At 39.1% G+C, this 24,286-nt stretch overlaps 1 protein-coding gene across 1 annotated transcript in view; it reads right to left on the bottom strand.

The window, feature by feature from the left end:
* MARCHF3 (membrane associated ring-CH-type finger 3) overlaps positions 1-23,994 on the bottom strand; it is a 153,149-nt gene extending 129,155 nt beyond the window's left edge. The window contains exon 1 of the mRNA XM_010353774.2: positions 23,621-23,994. The gene's annotated coding sequence lies outside the window, so the exon portion shown is untranslated. The remainder of the gene's footprint in view (positions 1-23,620) is intronic.
* Between the last annotated feature and the right edge of the window lie 292 nt (positions 23,995-24,286).

Raw genomic sequence — 24,286 nt, 5'->3', positions numbered from 1 at the left:
ACAAGATATTAACAGTTTGTTTTTATAAAATTAACATTAGTAACGTCCCGCAGCCTTTTGTGTACTTCTGGTTTTAACACCCTGGCTGCACTAGCTTGCTTATGAATGATGCAGTGAATGAATTTATGTTTTGTAACATTACCCTGGAATCCTTCTCAAGGAAACAGCTGCTTCTTAAGAGAAAACTACTTCGTTTTTAAAAAATTTTTCATAAAGATTGTGAACAGATCTCTGGTGGTGGCTCACCAAGAATCTCTTAGTATATTTCATCAGTGAAACAAAGTAACAAGCAAGACAGATCTAACATCTTCCAAACATAAAACAAGCCTTTTGTCTCCATGTTTTGATCTAATATAATACTTGCTTTTTCAACAAGATTTTGGCAACATTTTCTATAATTCCTCCAACAGCATTTTTCTGACAAAGAAACTCATTTTACATAGATGTTATTTCAACATATTATCTTGTCTTGTTTCAGGAGGAAGAACAAGTGTTTCCTAAAGATACGTGGATTTTTTTTAACTTGCATACAAGTAAAAAAAAAAAAAAAAAAAAAAAAAACTTACAAAGTTTAAAAACACATATTTAGTAAAGTTTTATAAAGATTCTTATGTAAATTTAAACATTGATGAAAAAGTATAGAAGTTATTCTTCATGTTTTTCTAATCATGGTATCTTCGTATTATTAGGAAATTTCTCAAGGCCAAGTATACACTTCATTCCAATATATTCATTCTTAATGATAGTAGGTATAAATCTGTATTTCAATTAGTTATCTCTACAGTTTTGAGATCTGGCTAACTTATAAGATCTGGTTGGATTGTTATTGTTTTTAATTCCTAATTTGGCTAACAAAGAGCTTATTTTATGATAAACTAGCAACTCCATTTTCATATTGTTCATTTGTGCTAGCTTGCATAAATAGTGATGACATCTTCAATCATGCTTTGTTTTTGTTTTTATTCTACTTTTGTCAGCATTCTTTTTAAGCTACTTGACCTTTTTGTTGCTGAGGGCTAGAATATTTAAAACTAATTAATATTCTGCAAATCAACATAAGTGGACACATATAAATACATGCAACATGCTACAGACACGAGGGAATCACAATTGAGCTTAGCATGCTGAGGAAAACCTAGTCCTCCTTCAGAGCACATCACATATCAACACATGGCCTTCTAGTCTAAAGAACAGAGGAGGTGCAAATGTCAATCCATGTATTTAATATTAGTAATTTTTTTTTATTCTTTGGGTATTAAAAAAAAAATGCATTGAAGTTCTAGTATTTTCTTCCCATACCCCAATGGTTTATCTTGCAAACTCCACTCTGGAAACCTTGGTCTAGATAATCTCTAGTGACGTTTCCAAGTGAAAATGAAAAATTAATGAATGTTATGCTAGAAGGACACTGGCCCTCATTGTTTGATTGTTCAAAGAACTCCTGGATAATCCCCAAATTCCTGTTTCTTTCCTAGTGGCTCCAGAGAAACCCTCCAACCAAAAGTTCACTGAGAGAGGAATCAAGTGAGGTTACTGGGGTGAGTTTTCTCTTGCAGTGACTTAGAAGAGAGTCTGGGTGAATTCATTCAGAGTTGGGAGAAGAACTGTGTAATGTCAATAAGTCTGTCTCACAGCAAAATTATTCAGCACACACAAATTGCATTTGGCCTTAACAGCTGCAAGTGGGAGGGATACGATGGGGTCATGTGTTTTCATAGTTGTTGTTCTGGACAGCTCTATTTTGTGTGGGAAGAAGAAATAAACTGTGTTCTATTATGTGGAAAGTAGAAGTTTTCTAAATTTAGAGTCTTTATCACCTGGATTATTTGCTTTGAACATGGTTTTCCATACTTCCACCCTGAGGGGCAGGAGCTCAGGAAGTCCAGTGTGTACCACTGCAGTCAGTGGTAACCAAGTCATACAGCAGGCAACAGGCCAGACAACCTGGTCCAGTGACCAAACCCTATTTTAAGAGTCTGAAAGGACAGTCACAAACATTTAGGAGATGTTATTTCTTTAAAAAAAAAAAAATTAATTAATTAATTTTTAACCTTGCAGCTTTAGCTTAAAGGATGAGAGAGGAGGCGTTATTTTTATAGCAGCAGGATCTGGTTACCTATAAGCAAAATCTTTTTAAGGTACTAAGTTACAATAACACAGGTAGGTTTTCAAATAAGAGAAGACAGGACCAAAAGATGATCTCCAGAATCTGTCCAAATTTCCTCCACGCAAACTGCTTCTCTCCTGTTCTTATAAGGAATTCCCTGAGATTCCAAAGCCCAATTCCTTTCAGGGGTTAAGTATTCTCGTAACCAGAATCCTTCCCAAAAGCAAGGATAATAAACCCTTGGGAAATTAAATTGATTGCCTATGTCTATGTTTGAGAAAATGTAGGTGTACAGAATATAGATGTCATTCAGTATTTATTTCTTCAGAAAAAAGTTTTGTTAACAAAAACAAGAAAAAATATCCAATCTAGGTTGTTTTTCTGTATGTTAGAGATTCTGCCCATATTCTCTATTATCAGAGAGATCTAAAGATAATAAGGGATTATTTGTGTCTCATTTAAAGTTATAATACCCTTTCCACTTGGCCTTTTCAAAAATGAGAAATGGCTCTTATAAATGACATTTTTATTTGTGCTACTTCTTTACACACAGGTTTATAAGCACCTGTATGGTACTTCTTATATAAAGGGACAGAGTTAACTGTGTGAATCCCAACTGGGTTCCTGCTACATGTTTGCATACGGGATTTCCCCTCTTTAATTTTCTATGAAACTAGATTCTCCAAACCCTACCAACCCCAACCGGTCAAGACTTTGCCCCCCAAAATCTTGTTTCTTCTTGTATTAAAGTATGAAACCTATTGGTGACTTTAACTTAGAGTTTGTGATCAGACACATTTAGTTGGTCTCTTCCATGCAACACAGGTAAAAGAAACAGCCAAAATTGCAACTTAGGCAGCCAACTAGTAACCTGGTGAGTATTACCCTTACAATGAAAAGTTACCAACTGGATGCCAACTTTACATTTCCCTACCTACAAGAAGGAATAATAAACAAACAGACTTGAAAGATGAATAGAAGCATATAGTGTTAACATTGGAACAAGTCCATACAAATGATCCAGTTTTCTGTTCCTTTCTCAGAAGAGGAACCTGGTGACTCCTGGTGACTTTCTATATCCATCTCCAGTCAGAGGCAGAGCCTGGACCACTCAGGGTTCTGAGTGGGGTTGAAGCAAAATGGAAAACCTGGCCATTCGGTCATTTACACTGACTTCATAGAGAAATCTCTGAAGGGCCAAGAACTCTTCAGTAACTCAGATGAGGTAACCAATTTCATAAGGTGCTAAGGGGTTACACAAGGCACATAAAGGTTTAGATATTTATTAGTTATTCATACATTTAGGAAACTAGAAAGGACAACCAAAATCAACATGTTTCATTTCAAAGCAAAAAAGGATTTTGTACACTCCTAGATATTTTCCAGCAAGTTTTCACTAACCTCTGTCAACTCACATTCCCTGACAGAAGCCGAGAAAATGAGCTAACCCTATATAACCCACAACCAGCTCACTTTTGTGAGGGTTGAGAACCAGGCCACAGTGGCACATCCAGGTCCAACTGTCACATCTCTTGCATTTTCTCCAATCGGAAGCCAACAGGCCTCTTACTGCCAACAACCTCCAGAATGAACATTCTGTGAGAGCCGAGCTTCCAATCCCTTTCCCAACATACTATCCCTGGATTAAGCAGGAAAATCTAGGCTCTGTATTTAAGCTGGAGATGGTATAAAGACTAAAAATACTGTCAAAATACTTTTTCCACTGAGGAATATTATTCAGCCTTAAAAAGGAAGGAAATTCTGACATACACTACAATATGAGTAAACCTTCAGGACATTATACCAACTGTAATGTCGGCTACAAAAGACAAATACTGTATGATTCCACCAAAATGAGGTAGAGTAGTCAAAATCAGAGACAACAAAGAGAATGGCGGTTGCCAGGAGCTTGGGGAAGGGAGTTTTGTAAGATGAAAAGAGTTCTGTTGATGGATGGTGGTGATGGTTGTACAATATTATGAATGTATTTACTACCACTGAACTGTACACTTAAAAATGATTTAAGATGTTAAATTTTATGTTATGCAAATTTTACTACACAAAAGTAATATAAATTATAAAAAATACTTTTTCCATGGAGCCTTCATGCTACTCACTTCCTCTCTTAAAAGTGATAACCTGCATGAAATAATCCTAGTTCAAAATAGAATGTTTTAATCTGCATTAAAGACTTTTGAAAATGTGAGCCTAGGAAGATCTCTGAGATTTAAGCAGTGAAACTATCCACTCAGTACACTGAGTCCATACGCCAGGGTACTTCTGTGAAGGACTCTATGCTGGAAGTGAATGAACAAGGCTCTGATGACTGATCCAAATGCAATCATCGCGGCATGCCTCTATCTACTCATCCAAACAACCTCAAGCTCTCTGGGCATGTGTTCAACGACTCAATCTAGCACGAGGGGATGGCTATGCTCACAATCCAAGGCTCTATTTTGGTCTGGGCCCAAAAAATGAGGTATTGTCTCTCATTTGGGTATGCCGCAGAGCACTGCTTTTTTCCCCTAGTCTATTGCTTAAAAACTAGACTATGCACGTATGTTTAAAAAATTAGGTATCTTCTGTGGTAAAAATTCCTACATATAAACAACAAATCTTCCTCATGTTGCCTGGAAAGAAAAGGAAAAGGAAACTGATTCCCTAAAAGTGTAGTTTTCCCCCCATTCCTATATTATCACATCTTCAAATATGGAGATAAATAAGATTTTAAGGGAATTCATTTTTAACTGGTTGGTTATTCCTTGTTAACAATTTCAGACACCAGGTGAATCTACAATTATGACTGTATATAGTTGATTACTGCTTCCCATGGACACTTTTAGAATGTAAAAGCTGCCATTTTAATTGGCATTCAGAGGTCTGCCAATGTGCAAACCCAAGCAGCTCAATTATTTTGCCCAACTGGGAGAGTGAGTTATCTAGAAACAAATGGAATGGCAGATTAAAAGGTTGTCCTGGCTAATATTTTCCAGTTGGCCTACAGTTAGTTGAGTCCTTCCACTTCTTTGGACAACCAATGCAGCAAGCATGGTGAGACACAGTGCTTGGGCCTCTAATCTTAGCTGTGACATTTCCTGTCTCATGTTCTACCATCAATAGTGACCTACTTGCTCTACCATGTGATTTTCCAACTGGGGCTTTTGATGCTCACACATGGGAAACACAATTATTTTTATATTTAGCACAAAATGTAGCCATGAAATGTTTCAAATGATTTCCAGTTCAAGATATCCACACTAATCTTATTTTGTGGTAAACCTTTTTTTGCTCTGTCATTTAGAAACATTATAATACTTATGAACCATTAAAACAAAGCTTTCACCTTTTTAAAAAAGTAACCTGTGAAAATGCCACATTATGTCAGTATCTAGTAAACTGAAAACTAACCAGCAAAAAGTGAAAGAATCATGTCCTAGTTACTTATCTTGTTTGAAGAACTGGCTACAAATGACCTTTGTTGAAAGTGATAAGAAACAATACTTCTAGTATCACTGAGGTTTGAAATCATTAGAGAAGTGAAAATAACTTATTAATAATGATAAAAAAGAGTAGACAAAAACTAATACTCAGAGATGGAACAGAAGTGTACAAAAAGACAGAGACCCAGGATATGTTAGAAACTATGGGCAAAAACTAAAAGCTCACTGAAAAACAGTGCACAATAAGATTGCAAATACCTAGCAAGAAAGCTTTACAACACAACAAAATATGCCTGAGGGTACCTCAGTAAAGCTGGTTTATTAGGCAAAGTAAAATTGTCATTCATAGTTTTCGAAATTAAGAAGAAGGCAATCAGTGCAAATTTATGTGTGTGTGTAACACAGCAAATGACTGTTCAAATTTTTAAGTCTTTTCTTGTTAGACTTAATTCACAACCTTAAAGAAATGAATAGAGTCCAACACTCTCATAAAGAATAACTCATTCGATGTCACTTGTGAAAAGGCAAATTCCCAACACTCAACTGAATCTCCAAAACAGATGTCAGGAATCTGCAATACACCTATTTAAGTGAATTTTCAAAACTCTGCGGCTACACCAACTAGAAAGCAATTGCTTTCTAGTTGAAGTGAATCATAATGGACCTTTGAAATCACAGTGTTCACACATGGAAAAGCACATGTTCCACTTTGCCTCTGCCAAAGAAGCCTCACAGCCACCCCCCGAAATACTTGAGAAATATTCCAGCAATGTGTGTGTATCCATTATGGACTCTTTCTCACTGCTACTGCTTTTGCTATACATTTTGTTATAACCTCACGCTATTTTTCACCCACATAGCTTAGAAAGCAACAACAACAACAACAACAACAACAAAGTAATTCAAAGGAAAGGAAAAGAAAAGCTTCTGTTAAGCCAGGGCTAAATCTACTGTATATGAAAACTGCTGTCAAAGGCAGGCTCTCAAGAGCTTACACAGACCATGTACCCATTTAACTTAATAATGATACGTTGACCCAGCCCTTTAATTACTGGTCTCATTTTCACCTGGATCCTGATGAGTTCTCACAATTATACACCCAAATCTATCCAGGTTATTAAGTGAGGAGGAAAGGGAATCCTTGCCAGGATCCGTAAGAAGGAAGTACGATGCAGACAACATCATAATATCCTCTTCCTTTCTTTTTCTGACTTGTCTCTGATGCATAACATAAACACAATCTGGATGAATTAGATTAAAAATTACTCTCACATAGAGACCAATGTAACAGAACAGAAAACCCAGAAATTAATTAATTCATGTATATAAGGCCAACTGATTTTTGACAAAGGTGCCAACAACATCTATTGGGGAAAAAACAGTTTCTTCAATAAATGGTGCTAAAAGCAATGGATATCCATATGCAGAAGAATGAAACTAGATCCTATCTTTCCCCCTATACAAAAATCAACTCAAAATGGATTAAAGGCCTAATTGTAAGACCTGAAGCTACAAAACAACTGGAAGAAAACATAGAGGAAATACTTCAGGACATTGGTCTGAGAAAAGATTTCATGACTAAGAACTCAAAAACACAGGCAACTAACGCAAAAATAAGTAAATGGGATTACATAAAACTAAAATTCCTCTGCACAGCAAAGAAAAAAACTGAATGAACCAATAACCTGAAGAATAGAATATTTGCAAACTATTCATCTGATAAGGGATTAATATCCAGAATATACAGAGAACTCAAACAAGTCAATAGCAAAAAATCAAATAATCCAATTTAAAAATGGGCCAATAGGTATATGGAAAAATACTCAGCATCGCTAATAGAGAAATGCAAATAAAAACCACAATGAGATAACTCACCCCAGATAGGATGACTACTATCAAAAAGACAAACTTATACACTGCTGGTGGGAATGTAAACTAGTACAGCCATTATTGAGAGCAGTGTAGAGATTCCTCAAAAAACTAAAAACAGAACTACCATATGATCCAGCAATCCCACACCTGGGAATTTATCCAAAGGAAAGGAAGTTAATATACTGAAGAGATATCTGCAGCCCCATGTTTATTACAGCACTGATATTCACAATAGCCAAAATATGGAATCAACCTAAGTGTCCATCAATGGATGAATGGATTAAAAAATGTGGTATATATACACAATGGAATACTATCCAGCCATAAAAAAGAATGAAGTTTTGTCATTTTACAGCAACATGAATGGAAATGGAGGACATTATGTTAAGTAAAATAAGCCAGGAACAGAAAGCTAAACACCATATGTTCTCACTCATAAGCAGAAGCTAAAAAAGTTGATCTCACAGAAGTAAAAAGCAGAACAGCAATTGCTAGAGGTTAGAAAGGGTAAGAGGAAGTTGGGGATAGGGAGAAATTGCTTAAAGGATATAAAATTCCAGCTACGTAGGAGGAACAAGTTCAAGTTTTATGGCACTGTAGTGTTTTATAGCACTGTAGAATGACTATAGTTAACAATGATACATTATATACTTTCAGATAGCTAGAAAAGATACATTAAATGTTCCCAACACAAAGAAATGATAAATGTTTGAAATGATAGATATGATAATTACCCTGATCTGATAACTACACATTGTATGTACTGAATCATCACTACGTACCCCATATATATGTACAATTATATGTTAAAAATAAATAAATTTGAGAAATTACTTTCAAATACAGATGTACTTTACTCACCATAAAATTCAGATATGTTTTTGAAAATATGATATGGGAAGTTTAGCTCAGAAGTATATTTCATAGTAAGCTACTCTAACAAGTTTTTCTGTAGGGGGAACACCAGAGGACTAGAAAACAATGTCAAATAGGTTTAGACTGACACTATGTGCAGAGACAACAGAGCTTTTGAGACCACCTGGGGAAAGGTCGAGGGAAGATGAGCAGGGAGGAGGGGAAAGTGAAGTTCTTGTCAACATTAAATGATGATTTATTCAGTTGAATGCGAAAGTCACACTGCAAGCCCCAGAAAATAATGCCTCACAATGTAGTTGGCAAATGACACAACCCACAGAATGACAGGGAAAGAAAAAAAGAAAAAAACACACACTTTAGTGGAGAAGGTCCTGAGCTGAAAGCCACAGAAAAGGACTTCGGAGGAAAGCACTCTGCTTCATTTCTGTCAACCCCTTCCAAACTAATATTTGAGGTAAAGCTATTTTCCAACTTATACCTTCATGATTACCTAGAATCACTAAGAACATAGTTCTAAGAATACATCATTCTAGTGGATACAGGAGCACTCCCCCCTTATCTGTGGATTCACTTTCTGCAGTTACAGTTACCCTTGGTCAACCATGGCCCGAAAATATAAAATGGAAAATTCCAGAAACAAAGAATTCATAAGTTTTAAACTGTGCAACATTCTGAGTAGCATGATGAAATCTCATGCTGTCCCACTCCATTCTGCTTGGACATGCATCCTCTGCTTGTCCAGCGTGTCTATGCTGTCTACACTCCTTGCCTGTTAGTCACTTAGTAGCCCTCTGCATTATCAGATCAACTGTTGGCAGATTCTAAGGAACCCTTACTTTACTTAATAATGGCCCTAAGAATAGTGATGCTGGCATATTGCTATAATTGTTCTACTTTTATTATTAGTTATTGTTGTTAATCTCTACTGTGCCTAATTTATAAATTAAACTTTATCATAGGTATATACATGTAGGAAAAAAACATAGTACATATAGGTTTTAGTACTAACCATAATTTCAGGTATCCACTGTGGGACTTAGAACAGATTCCCTGCAGACAAGGGGAAACTACTGTTATGAGTTCCAATGAAAAACTATGTGTATTGTACACAAAAAATTTTATTTTTTAAATGAATTTGTCACTGCACAATCTGCAGACCGGGAGAAAAGTTTTGCAATCTACCCATCTGACAAAGGGCTAATATCCAGAATCTACAAAGAACTTAAACAATTTTACAAGAAAAAGACAACCTCATCAAAAAGTGGGCAAAGGATATGAACAGACACTTCTCAAAAGAAGACATTTAAGTAGCCAACAGAGACATGAAAAAATGCCCATCATCACTGGTCATCAGAGAAATGCAAATCAAAACCACAATGAGACACCATCTCACGCCATTTAGAATGGCAATCATTAAAAAGGCAGGAAACAACAGATGCTGGCGAGGATGTGGAGAAACAGGAATGCTTTTACACTGTTGGTGGGAGTGTAAATTAGTTCAACTACTGTGGAAGATATTGTGGTGATTTCTCAAGGATCTAGAACTAGAAATACCATTTGATCTAGTGATCCCATTATTGGGTATATACTCAAAGGATTATAAATCATGCTACTATAAAGACTACACATACATGTATGTTTATTGTGGCACTATTCACAATAGCAAAGACTTGGAACCAACCCAAATGTCCATCAATGATAGACTGGATTAAGAAAATATGGCACATATATACTGTGGAATACTATGCAGCCATAACAAAATATAAGTTCATGTCCTTTGCAGGGACATGGATGAAGCTGGAAACCATCATTCTCACCAAACTATCACAAGGACAGAAAACCAAACACCGCATGCTCTCACTCTTAGGTGGGAACTGAACAATGAGATCAGTTGGACGCAGGGTGGGGAATATTATACACTGGGGCCTGTCAGGTGGTGGGGGGCTGGGGGAGGGATAGCATTAGGAGAAATATCTAATGTAAATGACGAGTTGATGGGTGCAGCAAACAAACATGGCACTTGTATACCTACGTAACAAACCTGCACGTTGTGCACATGTACCCTGGAACTTAAAGTATAATTAAAAAAATGAATTATCCCAGTCCGCAATTTAGTCTTGTAAGTACCTTCATTTTTAAAAGATACGTCAAATTAAAAATGGTGTCCTTAAAACTGCAATCAATTAAAAAAACTAAAGTTGAGTATTACTCAAATTTCCCTCTTGTACAGATGCTTCGCAACTTACAAGGGGTTTATATATCTTTATGAACTGAACATAAGTTGAAAATATTGTATACCAAAATGCTTTAATACACCTAGAACATCATAGTTTAGCTTAGCCTATCTCAAACATGCTCAGAACACTTATATTAGCCTACCATGGGGCAAACTCATCTAATACAAAGCCTATTTACAATAAAGTGTTGAATATCTCATGTAACTTAGTGCATACTATGTTGAAAAACAGAATGGTTGTATGGGTACCATCACAAAGTTGAGAAAAATCAAACCATCATTAAGTCGAGGACTACCTGCATTAAGCTCTCTTGAAACTTTACATAATACTCCTATATCAAAGAACTTCGATATCTGTATCTTTTTTCATCCTCAAACAAAATGAAGAATTCTTTTTTAGTTTTTAAATTTTATAGGAAAAAAATCTGAGAGGGATATATTCAGCTCAAATGACAACTGGCATCCTACTTTATTCCTAGTGTAGAAGATAAAGACTGGATTATTAGAGGCCAAAACTTCTAAATATTCATTCCTTCATTAACTTATTAACTCATCTGTTCATTTGCTTTACAAAACAGCTAGGGTCTCTACCTTCATTGAGTTTATATTCTAGTAGAGGAGGCAGATAAAAACAAGTAGACAAATGAGTAAATTACATAAGATTGTGAAGCCAGGTGCGGCGGCTCATGCCTGCAATCCCAGCACTTTGGGAGGCCAAGGCGGGCAGATCACCTGAGGTCAAGGAGTATAAGACCAGCCTAGCCAACATGGTGAAACCCCATCTCTACTAAAAATACAAAAATTAGCTGGGTGTGGTGGTGGGCGCCTGTAATCCTGGCTGCTAGAGAGGCTGACACAGGAGAATCGCTTGAACCCGGGAGGTGGAGGTTGCAGTGAGCCAAGATCATGACAGTGCACTCTAGCCTGGGTGACAGAGTGAGACTTCATCTCAAAAATAAATAAATAAATACAAATAAAAAAACAAATAAAATAAAAATAAAAAAAGATTATGACAAGTACCATGAAGGAAACAAAAATGGGCAGAAACAGAAAATTGGTGGTTGTGCAGGGGATCCTAACAGATGAGATGGGGTAGTCCTGGGAGGCACCTATGAAGAGGAGACATTCAAAGGCCTGAATGGAAAGGATGTCGCCATACAAACTGAAGCTGTATAAGCCAAGTGGAGGGAACAGCAAATGCAAAGGACCAGAGGTGGAAATGGGACTGGCTCATTAGACTAACAACATGGAAGCCAGTATGGTTGGAAAATTGAGTGAGGGCCAGAGGGTAAGTAATGAGGTCACAAAGATAAGCAAGCCGATCACCCAATGCCCTGTAAGCCATGGTAGTCTTAGGATTGTCTTCCAAGCAAAGGGAAACCATGGAGAGCAAGCTGAACCTAAGTCCAATCCTAGCTTAGCCACTTTGTAGATATGTGACCTAAGCAAATTACTAGCTCCTCTTGGATGCTAAAATCCTAATTTACAAGAGGGTACTCAATAAATAATGGCCATTTACATTCATCAGTAATTATCAGTATTGTTAATGCTATGAAATATAAAGTTAATAAAAAATTTTATATTTAAATAGCCTATACTGCAAAATAATGACAGAAACATAGAATTATTGAGAAATAAGCAAATTATTTAAATCTTTTTTATTCAGTAAAGATCATTCACTTATTTAGTACAAATAGATATAAATTAGTACATTCAAGTTCATTAGGGTTTATTGTGGTCCTAATCAGAATAATTATTGATTTTGGCACATTTCTCTGTCCTTAATTAGTCCGCATTTTGCCTTTTCTCTTGCCTAGGCCTTGCCATTTTGTATCCAGATAGTCATTTCATAGTTATTTTCCAAGTCAGGACAAGTAGTAGACACAGTGCCTGCCAACATCTGCCACCCTACCCCATCTCCCACATACCTATACATACTTCTTTCTTGCTAACAGAATCCTAATTTTGTTCAAGTTCACCTCCTCCCTCCCTCAGGCAATGATGGTGGTCCTTTGCTAGTGACACTGACAGATGGACATGCAAAGCAGTTCTGATCAGTGAGCTGAGAAATCCTCTGGGATTCTTCTTAGCAATAATTTCATATGCTTCAAAAGGAGACCTTGGAACGGGGGCAGCAGACCCATTTTATGTGCTGTAGATATTGTCTTGTCTGCAAGTAACATCTAAACTGCTGAAGCCATCTTGCAAATAAGAAAAGAACCACTTAGACTGGAATGGTCCCTGAGGACAACAGAGGCAGAGAGATGAAAGGACCCTGTTTCCTTGATGATGTCACTGTGCCACAGAATCAACCAATCCTGCCACCTGCCTTACTTCTCACATGAGATAATACACTTCCTTACTGTTTATGTCAATTTGAGTTGGAGTCTTTTGTTTTGTATGCAGGAGATACGCTATCAAGTGTACCACATTACTTCCATGTGGACATTTGCATTTGGAAACATCACTAATTTCTTTGTTTCTTAGCAGGTCTAGGACAGGAACTAGGACTCTGATTCTAGCCCAGTGATCTCAAGAATCCTGGGATAGGAGATGAGACAGCTTTTTAATTTACAACACTGGCATAGTCACCCAGAAAAGCCCAAGGGGAAATGCCCTAGAAATCACAACAGAAAGATGGTACTTTAGCATGAGTAGCCAGTACCAAATAACCTGTCGGTGGCTTTCCCTACCTGTTTAATAACTTTGACTTTTACCGCCCACCTGTCTGAGACATCTGTTCTTCTCCCATGACCTAAACAAAGCACACTTTTCATTGGTCTTCTGTTGCTATAAAGCAGCCAACCCAGCTCTTATCCAATTACAAGAGTCTCAACAGAGATCACATAGGGCTATCATAGATCCCAGGCACAGGCCAGATGTTAAGGAAGCAAAAGCAGCTTCACACTGTATAGGGACAAGAGGATTAAAGTGGAGAGGCCCTCCAGAGAAGGGGTGCAATATTTTAAGGAGGTAGACTTACCTGAACAGAAAAGAGGAAAAAATCTTGACCATCTGTTATGGTCTAAATATTTATATCTCCCCAAAAAGACATTGAATCAGAATCCCCAGTGCGATAGTATTAGTACGTGGGGCCTTTGAGAATTGATTATGAGCCCTCCTGAATAGGATTGGTGCCCTTATAAAAAGAGACCCTAGGCCGGGTGTGGTGGCTCACGCCTGTAATCCCAGCACTTTGGGAGGCCAAGTTGGGCAGATCGCTTGAGCTCAGGAGTTCATGATCAGACTGAGCAATATGGTGAAACCACGTCTCTACAAAGAATGCAGAAATTAGCTAGGCATGGTGACGCGCATCTGTGATTGCAGCTACTCGGGAAGCTGTGGCGGGAGAACTGCTTGAGCTCAGGAGGTTAAGGCTGCAGTGAGCCGAGACTGCCACTCCACTCCAGCCTGGGTAACACAGCGAGACCTTGTCTCAAACAAACAAACAAACAAACAAAAAAAAAACCAAATAAATAAATAATGATACAACAAAAATAAAAAGAGACCCTAGAGAGCTAGCTAGCCCTTTCCGCCATGTGAAGTTACAGTAAAAAGGCACCATCTATGGAGAAGAAGGCCCTTCCCAGACATCAAATCTGCTGGCACTTCGATCTTGAACTTCCCAGCATCCAAAACTGTAAGTAATAAATTTCTGTTGTTTATAAGTTACTCAGTCTATTTGTTACAGCAACCCAAACAGACTAAGATATCACCAAACGACACTGGCTATTTTTTTCAGCCATGTAGAGTTTTAAAACGTGAAAATATTAGGAATCAGAAAAAATATCCATTTACTATCCCTCTGAGTCCCCCCTACCCCCTACACACACAAAGCATAGATGATAACTGACTACGGAGGGAAAGGATGGAGTAGGATTATTGCTTGGGGAACTGATGGTGGGGGTCAGAAATAAAAGATTACATAAATGTCTAGTGGTTCACAACAAGCAAAAAGCAGGATGGCATGAAACCAAATTAACCATTCCAGTCTAATAAGCAGTTTTCCTACAAGAAAATTATAGAATTATAAATTTTGCATGTAATAGAGAGCAGAAAATATAATATACACAGATTTCATAATTTCATACAGTATTTGAGAAATAATACTTGGAAAATGGGGTGAACATTATAACTGGTGGAAATTTGCTAAAAGACCATAATTAAAATGGAATAGTAAATGGTGCCTTAGCTCTTGAAAGGGTCACTATCGGGATTCCATTTAATGTCTTCATTGCTAATTTGCAGTGAAAGTGGAAATTCATTCAATGTAAGGAGAGTATCTAACTATGAGATGTTGCCAGGGGCAGGAAAGTAGTAGAAAAACAAATGAAGAGGTTAGAAACAATACAACTTAATTAGGTAGATCAAACAGTACAACTTAATTAGGTAGATCACCCAAAACACAAAAAATAGAGTAAAATAAATGAAGAAAACCCTGAAATTCACTGGCAATAATTCTGAAGGGAATGAAAAAAGTGACAACTGTTGACATTAGCTATAAAAGTAATAACTTAGCCTCAAAAGAGAAACAGACCACAGCTAGTGAAAACAACAAATTAAGAATCTATCACCAAAAGATACATCAGTCCACATGTCCTGCTTTTAAAGAAAGCAGGGTAGGCCTGTCCTTCTTCTCCATATTCTGTGTATACTTGTTTTGGTTTTATAGAAAACCTCGTCTTCTTGATTGTAATGAATATGTGTGTTGCTATTTGAGTCATATGATCTTGTTTCTCAATGATAGATAAGTGAGTGGGAGGTGGTAAGAGTAATTAGACAAATAAGGGGGAGGTATCACTGGCAAGGATGGGTAAGGTTGGTGAGAACTAAGGTTTTGTGAGGTTAATCACTTTTTTGCTGTGTAGGCTGTCAGAGCATGTAATATCCCATTGGAAAATCACACTGGAATGCTCTAAGCAAGTCCTTTGAGAATGGGCAAAAATGCATTACTCTCAAAGGGAAAAGATTAATGGTGACACTGATGGTAACAGAGCTTTTATAAAGTGGAGCTCTTACCTGAAAAGATGGGGAAAGAGAATATCAAATAAAGGAAAACATTACTGGAAGGTGGAGGCTGAACTAAGGAGTAAGTTGAAATTAGGGAAACAAAAGGTAAGAACTTTCTGACTGAGAACCTCAGTATGTGCAAAGTGTAAGAGGAATAAGATTTAATAGTTAGGATACTGAAAAGCAGATATGGGAAAACGTCAAAGCAAATTTCCACAGGGAGAACATCTACTAGTTGCTGCAAAGGGTCTGCACATAATTGGTTCTACAACCTCATCTGGAACATCCCTTGAGTCCTCCCAACCCCTGGATCCAAAGGCAAAAGCACAAGCCCTAGGATACGCAGAAACAGGTGCTCCTGATTTCCAAGACCCAAGAGAAACCAGCATTTGAGTTCATGACCTAATCTGGGATTGCTCATCTTCTCTGTGGCCTCAAACATATAAGTACCTTCTAGGCTTAACCATTCAATTCTCTATTTTCTTCTTGGCAGGCAGGTATGAGAAGAAAGCACCTACATTAAGTGACGCTCAATCTCCCAGATGAGACAGAAAATAGGGGACCTTGATCTCTTGCAATCATTTAAAGCCCCATAAGATCCAATACAAAAAGGCTATCCTAATGTCCCCTTCAGGTAGTTGGCTTAATTCAGCTGATCCTTGGTCTGTACACATGGACACATGGTCCGTACATGACCTCAGCAACCCACTGCCCAGGACTAGTGTTTACCTAAGCCATCAGACCATGTGTTAACCATGACTATGTAGAGGATGCTTTGTAAAGAAAAGGAGATTTATAAATGAAAACTACAGTCTTCCCTCAGTATACACAAGGGACTGGTTCCAGGACATCCACATATACTGAAATCCACCAATATAAGTCCCCCATTTGGTCCTGAGGAATCTATGTACATACAAAAACTCTGTCCTCCCTATATGTGGCTTTCAAATCCTGCCAATACTGTATTTTTGATCTGCTTATATAAGTGGACCTGTACAGTTCAAACCTGTGTTGTTCAACTGTATTATAAAAATTAGTTTATAAAATAAAAATTTGCTGGAATTGTCTTTTTTTAAAAAAAGTTTCCCTCAGGCTGGGCATGGTGGCTCACACCTGTAAGCCCAGCACTTTGGTAGGCTGAGGTGGGCAGATCACTTGAGGTCAGGAGTTCAAGACTAGCCTGGCCAACATGGCAAAACCGCATTTCTACTAAAAAATACAAAAATTAGCCAGGTGTGGTGGTGCATGCCTGTAATCCCAGCTACTTGGAAGGCCAAGGCAGGAGAATCACTTGAACTAGGAGGTGGAGGTTGCAGTGAGCCGAGATTGTGCTATTGCACTCTAGCCTGGGCGACATAGTGAGAATCCATCTCAAAAATAAATAAATAAATAAAAATAAAAAATAAAAAAAGGTTACCTCAACAAATGTCAAACTTCCCCTTCGTGCTGAACTTCAGACATTAGCAACCTCCAGGCCAAGCACCATTTTGCTCTTCAAAGACCCCTAAACCTCCCACGGCCAAAGCTTAGTCACCTGCATTGGATGACAAAAGGAACCAAGTCATCTTCAACTTCAAATGACATTAGACTGAAGCTGTCCCAAGTTTCAAAGTAGGACTCATGCGTCAGCTGCCTTTTCAAGATATGACAAGGGGTATGGGAACAAAAGAGAAATCAGGGGAGATGACCTAGCCTAGGGTCGGAGTTGGAGACATCCTTGAAGAAGACACACAGGAAGGTAGTGAGAGGAGGAGGCAAGGTAGAAATGAAATGGAGGGACTTTGGAGATGGATGGAGCAGGAATGGATGATATAATAGTTCTATGAAGTGCTGAGATGACTGCTAAAGTTGACAGTTGAACACTAGGATTCAGTTATTGCTACCATTCAAACTTTTGGTGAACTATCTTTATGCATATCCTTTTAAGGCCTTGTAAATGTTCACTTGTAATTCGTTGTAGCCTCTAGTGCACCCAGCAATCATTTCTTGAGTAACCTTGCTTGAGAAGCTACAAGATGAAAAGTGTGGTCCCTCCCCTCAAGGGTCTCCAAGAGGGAGAATACAGGAGATAAGGTTCTGCCTGAAGAAGACATCAGGTCAAAGAGGGACAGGGAAAAGCTTCCCAAAGGCATTAATATTTGAACTGAATCCTGAATTGGCTAAGTAGAGAAATACTACCCATGATAGGTACTCAGTTAGTATTTGTTAATTAATTTCAGCTCACTTTCATTTGTAATGATTACCTGCAATATCGTTTAAGGACTGGGAGCTAGTTCTTATCACCACTTTTTCATTATTGTCAATTAAAAAGATAAGTCTATTTATTTTAGTGTTCAAGGGTATAATCTGAAAAGTATTATATCTTACCTTTGGCAGGGGTGGGGGAGTGTACTCATAATTTTCCCAATTATGAGGTCTCTTCTTGTTCTATTATTTCATAGCAAAAAGTTTCAAAAGCCTTCAAAAACAGCACATTTTGCTCACTTGAAAGATGTTTATATTTTAGCATAAAATACACTCAGCAGCTCCTAACATAATTGGATGGCTACACATTGCAAAAACTTGATTACTTTTTAATCAAATTTTTAGAACCATACTGGGTTTCTTGCCAGTACTGCAATAGTGAGCAATAAATACATCATTAGATCAATGGTGGTCCAATGATGGATTACTCAAAAGATAGTTCTAGCCAAAAGGAATAAACCCAGAAGTAACACTGTGCAGAGATTAATAAAATATTGTTTAAAACACAGATACTAAGTTAATATAACAGGAAAGAAAACACTGCAAAATAGAACAGAACAGCCATAGGTTTATTACATAGTGATATTGATCACAGATTTTCCTAAGTACTCCAGAGCAGCCACACTATTATATATGCCTCTGATTAGACCCAGAGATGAGAAGGAAAAAGTTCTCTCTCTCTCTCTCTCTCTCTCTCTCTCTCTCTCTCTCTCCATATATATATATATATATATATATATATATATATATATATATATATATATATATATATATATATAAACTAACCAGGGGAAGGCCTGCTGCTATAATAAATTATTTAAAGCAAGCAGGGTGAGCAGGTTGTGAAGACAATATAAAACAGAATCAATGCCTCCAAGAAACTCTAAACCGTCTGTACCTCTATAAATTTCTTACCACCCTGTCTGGCATTTTACTGGAGGTATTTCTTTTCCACCATGCTACCCATCCCACCCCTGACCCTTCACTTTTTGCCCAGTTCTTTTCTCAGAGCTTAACATTTGTTTTCCTTCTGTAACCCAGGATGCTGTCTTCAGTTATATTTTTCAGCTTGTATCAGGAGAATGTCTGTGAGGCCACAGATGAGTGCATCTGTCACTTCATTCATCTGGATCTTGAATTTCCCACTGACACTGTAAGCTGGGAATATCTAATATGATACACATATCAACATGACTTCAGTATTATTGTTCATCTTTTTCTTTTTTCTTACTACCATTATCATTAAATCCACAAGCTTAAGCTGTTGTGAAACTTTTGTAGCTCAATGACTGTCCTATATTAGAGGATATTACTAGACCCAAAAAGTTAAAGTGAAGGTTGGGAACTTAAGGTGGCATTTCAGAGGACAAATGGTAAAATGGCTAAAATGGAAGAACTGGGAGATGTTAAGAGGGCAGATTGACTTAAAAAGTGAATTTTTTACAAGTAGATTTTGCTATGGGGATAAGGGTAAGAAAAGAAGCATAAAAACTTGAAAAGAATTTGTCAAAGGAAAGTGAGATGCCAGAAGAATGCCATAGCTAAAAAAAAAAAAAAAAAAAAAAAAAAAAAAAAAAAAAAAAATTATAATAGAATTGTTGCTTAGAAGCTTGCAATGACCTACAGCCCAGTTTCAAGAAAAGCAGCATTCTACTACAGTTTTTTTAACTGGGCAGAAATCAGTCCCATTGTATGAGCAGGGGCTGTGGATAGTATATTTTAGGCTTTTCCATTTTTCTAAGTCTGTCCAATCACACAGTAGCTAGGCAAATAAAACAAAAGCAACCCTATTTTGCCAGAGTAAAAACATTAGCAGCTTAACATGACAATAGACAAAACAGCACAGGGCTAAAACACTGGTCTAAAGGATTCTACACGTAGGCTTTGCTGCTTTTGTAATCTGGGACTTTTAGCAAATTATTTTCCTCTCTGGGTCAAGCCTGCCTGGTTAAGGTCAGGGTCATTGAACTAATTATTACATACGGTAGTTAACTTTATAAAGAAAACTATTACAAGGTCACATTCAATATAAGAAACAATTTGAAGAAAAAGGTTAAAAAAATTGCAGATAATATGAATTACTAAGCATAACCCTATCATATCACCACAATGCTAAATCAAAACAATTTAAGTTGCAAGGCCAGCTTCTCAGTTATTGGTGTCAACTTTGAATATGAAAGATAAGATCTAAATATTATCCTTTTGTAGCTGCTGTTTGCTCATCTGTAAGAAAGTGGGAAAAAAAATCATTGTCCTCAAAGGATTATTAAGATAAGTGACCTATCAACATGCCTGCCAAGTGCTTCTTTAAACAGAAATTACTCTGTAAAAGTCCCAGTGACGATCCAGTGGTCTGGAACAATCCAAGTTCAATACTCTGGCCTATCCACATCCTTTTGTTATAAGGCTACTTCTCACCTCTGAAAGAAGTCATTTGTTTTTTTAGCTACTTGGATGGTAGAAAGAGGGAAGGGTAACTTCTGATAGATCCTTTCTCTTTCAAACCTTATTTAGTAGTCTTAAATGGAGAATTATGCCAGTCTGAAATGGGAGAACAGAATCCAAATGTCAGTATCAAATGATAAATAAAAAACTAATTGACAATAATTAATAAAAATTCACAGTGTTCTCAGTGAAAGGAGAGGTAGCAAACAATTCTTAGCCCACATCTCTGTGACAATGAGAAAATCTATTTACTCAATTAATTGGGCAGCTCAAAATACTTCTAAGGTGACTTTCAGAAAGTAAGAATCTCTGGGCCTCTGGGTGGGTGGTCTGGGATACTCTTCCTGGCCACAAGCAAAATAGCCACAGCTTTCCAAGGAGATTATTGACCTCATATAGTCTGTAGTAGCCCAGCTGAGGTGCTGGACTTTGTTCTAGAACAGCTTTCAAAGAGAAAAAGGGTGCCTCATGAAGATAAGGATTCTACTTTGCAGGAGGAAATGCTCAACCATGTGAATTAGGACTGGCAAAGTCACCCCAGAGCATCCCAGGACTCCACCGAACTCAGAGTGGGGGGTGAAGGAACTAAGACTGGGGTTTGGGGTTGGGTCTTAAATTCATCAGGTCTTGTTTAATCAGGCAGACTTCCTTAGAATCAGGGCCAACCTGGAATAGGGATCGTTGAGGATTCCAAAACACTTTCAGACATAAGACAAAAGGGGTCCATTGTTGAAGATAAGAGAGTTAATGCATTACCTATAAATTTCACATGGCCAGTAGATGCCACCTGGACATTTCTGAACAACTATTTGTTAAATCAACTCACAGACTATAATTGTTCTTTTATGTCATTAACACCATTCCAGTGTTTCTCAAAGTACAGTGAAGGGATCCCTGGCATTAACATCACTTGGCAGTGCCTGTGAAAATGCAGATTCCTAAGTTCCACCCCAGACTCCTAAACTGAAACCCAGGGACTGAGGTCCAGTCCAAGAACTGAATTTCTAAGAAACAGCCTAGTTAATTTCGATGATTCATGTCAAGGTGGGAAAATTATTATGTCTATATAGTCCATTAGAAATTTAAAGACACTCACAGATTAGTGTTTTGTATGTTTTCCCCAAAATGCTTATATACCATAAAATTGAAAACAATACTTCTTGTGATGAGTTCTTAAAAACCATTCCAGCTTATTCTGCCCATATATAATGAACACCATTATTAAAATGTAATTTTGAGCATAAAATTATCGGGAAAAATATGAACTATGCTTCTCAAGAATACTGCCTTTATTTTGCCACCAAAGTAATTATGCTATTAAAGGAATTTATTGTTTTTTAAAGTATCAGTCACTTGGCTGCAAGAACTTATTAAACTATTACACTCCTCCCATACCCTTTTAGTCATCAGAAGTTTTGTGATAAAGCTTTTTTATTATTTTAAAACTATAAATTGTGAACCATTGCAACTAGTGATTAGACTGACTGTGAATATATGTCCAGGTTATAAATTCCTAAAAGCATGTTTCATTAGAATTACCAAGGCAGTCTTAACTATAGCTTCTGCAATAAAGCTCTGTTTACTTTTATTAAGGTGGGTTTTTTTTTGTTTTTTTGTGTTTTTTTGGTGCAAAATGATTCAGTTTTAATGCATTCTTTTAACAAGCAAAAGCAAACGGTTTCTGATACACATGCCATACTGCGAGGCTGTAAACCAGTGTTGCATGGTGATGTGACAAGCACCACATTTCTAGAGGGATTTTTTTTCTCCAAGCTCCCCCTCCCCAAGCCATGGCTATAATTATTTCACAAAATGCAGTTTGCCATTTCTAGAGACAAACATTTCCTTCTCCCTCACCTAACTGCAAGTTCAGGCCAAATATTGAATGAAAATGAACTTGAGAGGCAGTCTTTGTTTGTAGCATGTTGTTTCTGCTAAGAGTTGCCCCCTACCCCGGCTCCACCCCAGTGGTCAGACTGAAGTGTACATGTTATGTTTTAACAGATGGGCCGGCTGGCGGCTGCTGGGCTGTAAAACAGGAACGCGTAATCTGCACCGAGTGGTATTGAACTGAACGCTCGTAAAGTTCATGGACATACTCTGACCCAGACAGACCAGGCAGATGCAGACATGCTTACGCATACACACTCACTAACACCCCACAGCTCAGAGGATCCATCTCTGTGACCTAAGGGAAGTTCAAGGCTGAATTTCCTCTTCATATATTTACCTCATTCACCTTTTAATTTTATATATATACACACACTCACACATGTACACGTATATACGTGTGTATATGCGCATCTACATCTACATATACACATACAGAACTCTATATATCAACATTTTCGTGTATTTTCAAAGGTCTAAACATCCCCAAATTCTGGACCTGTTTCTGTCTAGTATTTTCAAAAGCTCTCATTCATGTCAAATATGAATTATAAGAAAACATCGTAGTGAATTCTATTTAGTCCACACATAATATAAAGTACATGCATGTAGTTGGCCTCAGAAAAACGAGCTGCTTTTACCCCCTTACCATTAAGGCGGAAAAAACAATCTAACCCAGACCGAGTCACAAACGGAGTGTCAGGTTTAACCTTGAGTTCTCTGCTGTCAATTCCTGACTCAACTTCATTACTTAAACACTCAGGTGCTCAAACACCAACCGACCAGGCTGGCGATCCCTTTCGCAGCCTCTAGGATTCTCCAGGGCTCTGGGCACCAGAACCGACAGCAGCTCCCGCCTGGTCCTAACGAAGTCCTTCGGACACCCCTTGCGGGTGGATGTGGAGGTCCGAGCACCTCAGGAGGGGGCATGGATTCAAGTGCTAATAGAAAGCAATTACTTTAGAAAGTTCAAAGCCCAGCAGTACTCTCAATTCCTCTCAGTAGCAGCAGAGCACTGAAGCCCCCGCTACAGAACCCGGCTGGTACTCCAGTTCTCTGGCGCTGAGACCCACCTTGAGCCCGATGAGCGCTCGCTCAGCCTGGGGATTCAGACGCGGACGCTGGGTCTTACCGTGCGGCACAGCGCGGGTAATTTCTCAGGAACCGCGGTCCGCACGCCGCGGGCGCGGAGGCCGCCCCAGCGCTCCGTGTAGTCGCCGCAGAGGGGCAGGGGACGCGTCCCGGCCCCACCTACCCATGTCACTTATGCCAAGTTGGTGCGGACGGGAGCCGCGTCCTGGGCGGAGTTGGGATGCTTTTGACAACAAGAAGTTCGGGAGTGGGGATATTGGCACGGAGTAAATCCCGCCCAGCCCTGACCTCCCCACAGCGGTCACGCTCGGACGAACGGACCGCCGAGCGCCAGGACGCGTCCTGTCCCCTCTCGCCGGCGCCGAACCGTGCCGAGAGGAGCCGCTAGCCCGGCGCGCGGCCACTCACCCTCCTCGCCTAGTCCCGATCGCAAACCGACGTCCCTCCTGCGGGTTCTAAGTGCCAAGTTGCCCCCCACTCGGTGGCTGCTCACCGCCCAGTGGACCAGGGCACATTGGTTCCGGCGGCCACCTCAGCGGGAGTACGGCAAGCCTGGCGGCTGCCGCGGCTACACAGTCGCCCGGAGCGCGCTGACAATTCACGGACCTACTCAACGAATGAGGCGGAACGCCGGGCTGAGCGGACCAGGCTCTGGAGGGGAGGCGGGGCCGCGCGGCGGGAGGGGCGGAGCCAGCCCCAGGGCGTCATCAGCCCATGACTGGCGGAGCCGGCAGCCAATCGTGGTGGCGTTGGGGCCGCCCCGTAGCTGCTGTCCAGTCGCCTGCGGCCGAGGGCAGGCTAGGGAGACGCGCAGGTGGCTGGGAAGTTGGTTATTGCGAAGGGCCGTGGCTGCCGGCGGGCGCTGCGGGGCTCTCTGCATTGGGACCCGAACGGCTCTGGAGGGAGGCGGCGGCCCCAGAAGGCAGTTGGCTGCGAGAGACCAGGAGACTTCGGAGCCGCCGCGGGCATAGCGCTGTGGAGCAAGAAGCCAACCTCAGCGCGGGTCGACACGCCAGTACCTGGCGCCCGCAGCAGGCGCGGAACTTAGCTGTCCCATAGGAGCCCCGCCCGGAG

This window comes from Rhinopithecus roxellana, chromosome 3 (genome assembly GCF_007565055.1).
Source record: "Rhinopithecus roxellana isolate Shanxi Qingling chromosome 3, ASM756505v1, whole genome shotgun sequence".
NCBI lineage: Eukaryota > Metazoa > Chordata > Mammalia > Primates > Cercopithecidae > Rhinopithecus > Rhinopithecus roxellana.
This window is presented reverse-complemented; position numbering and strand designations above follow the sequence as displayed.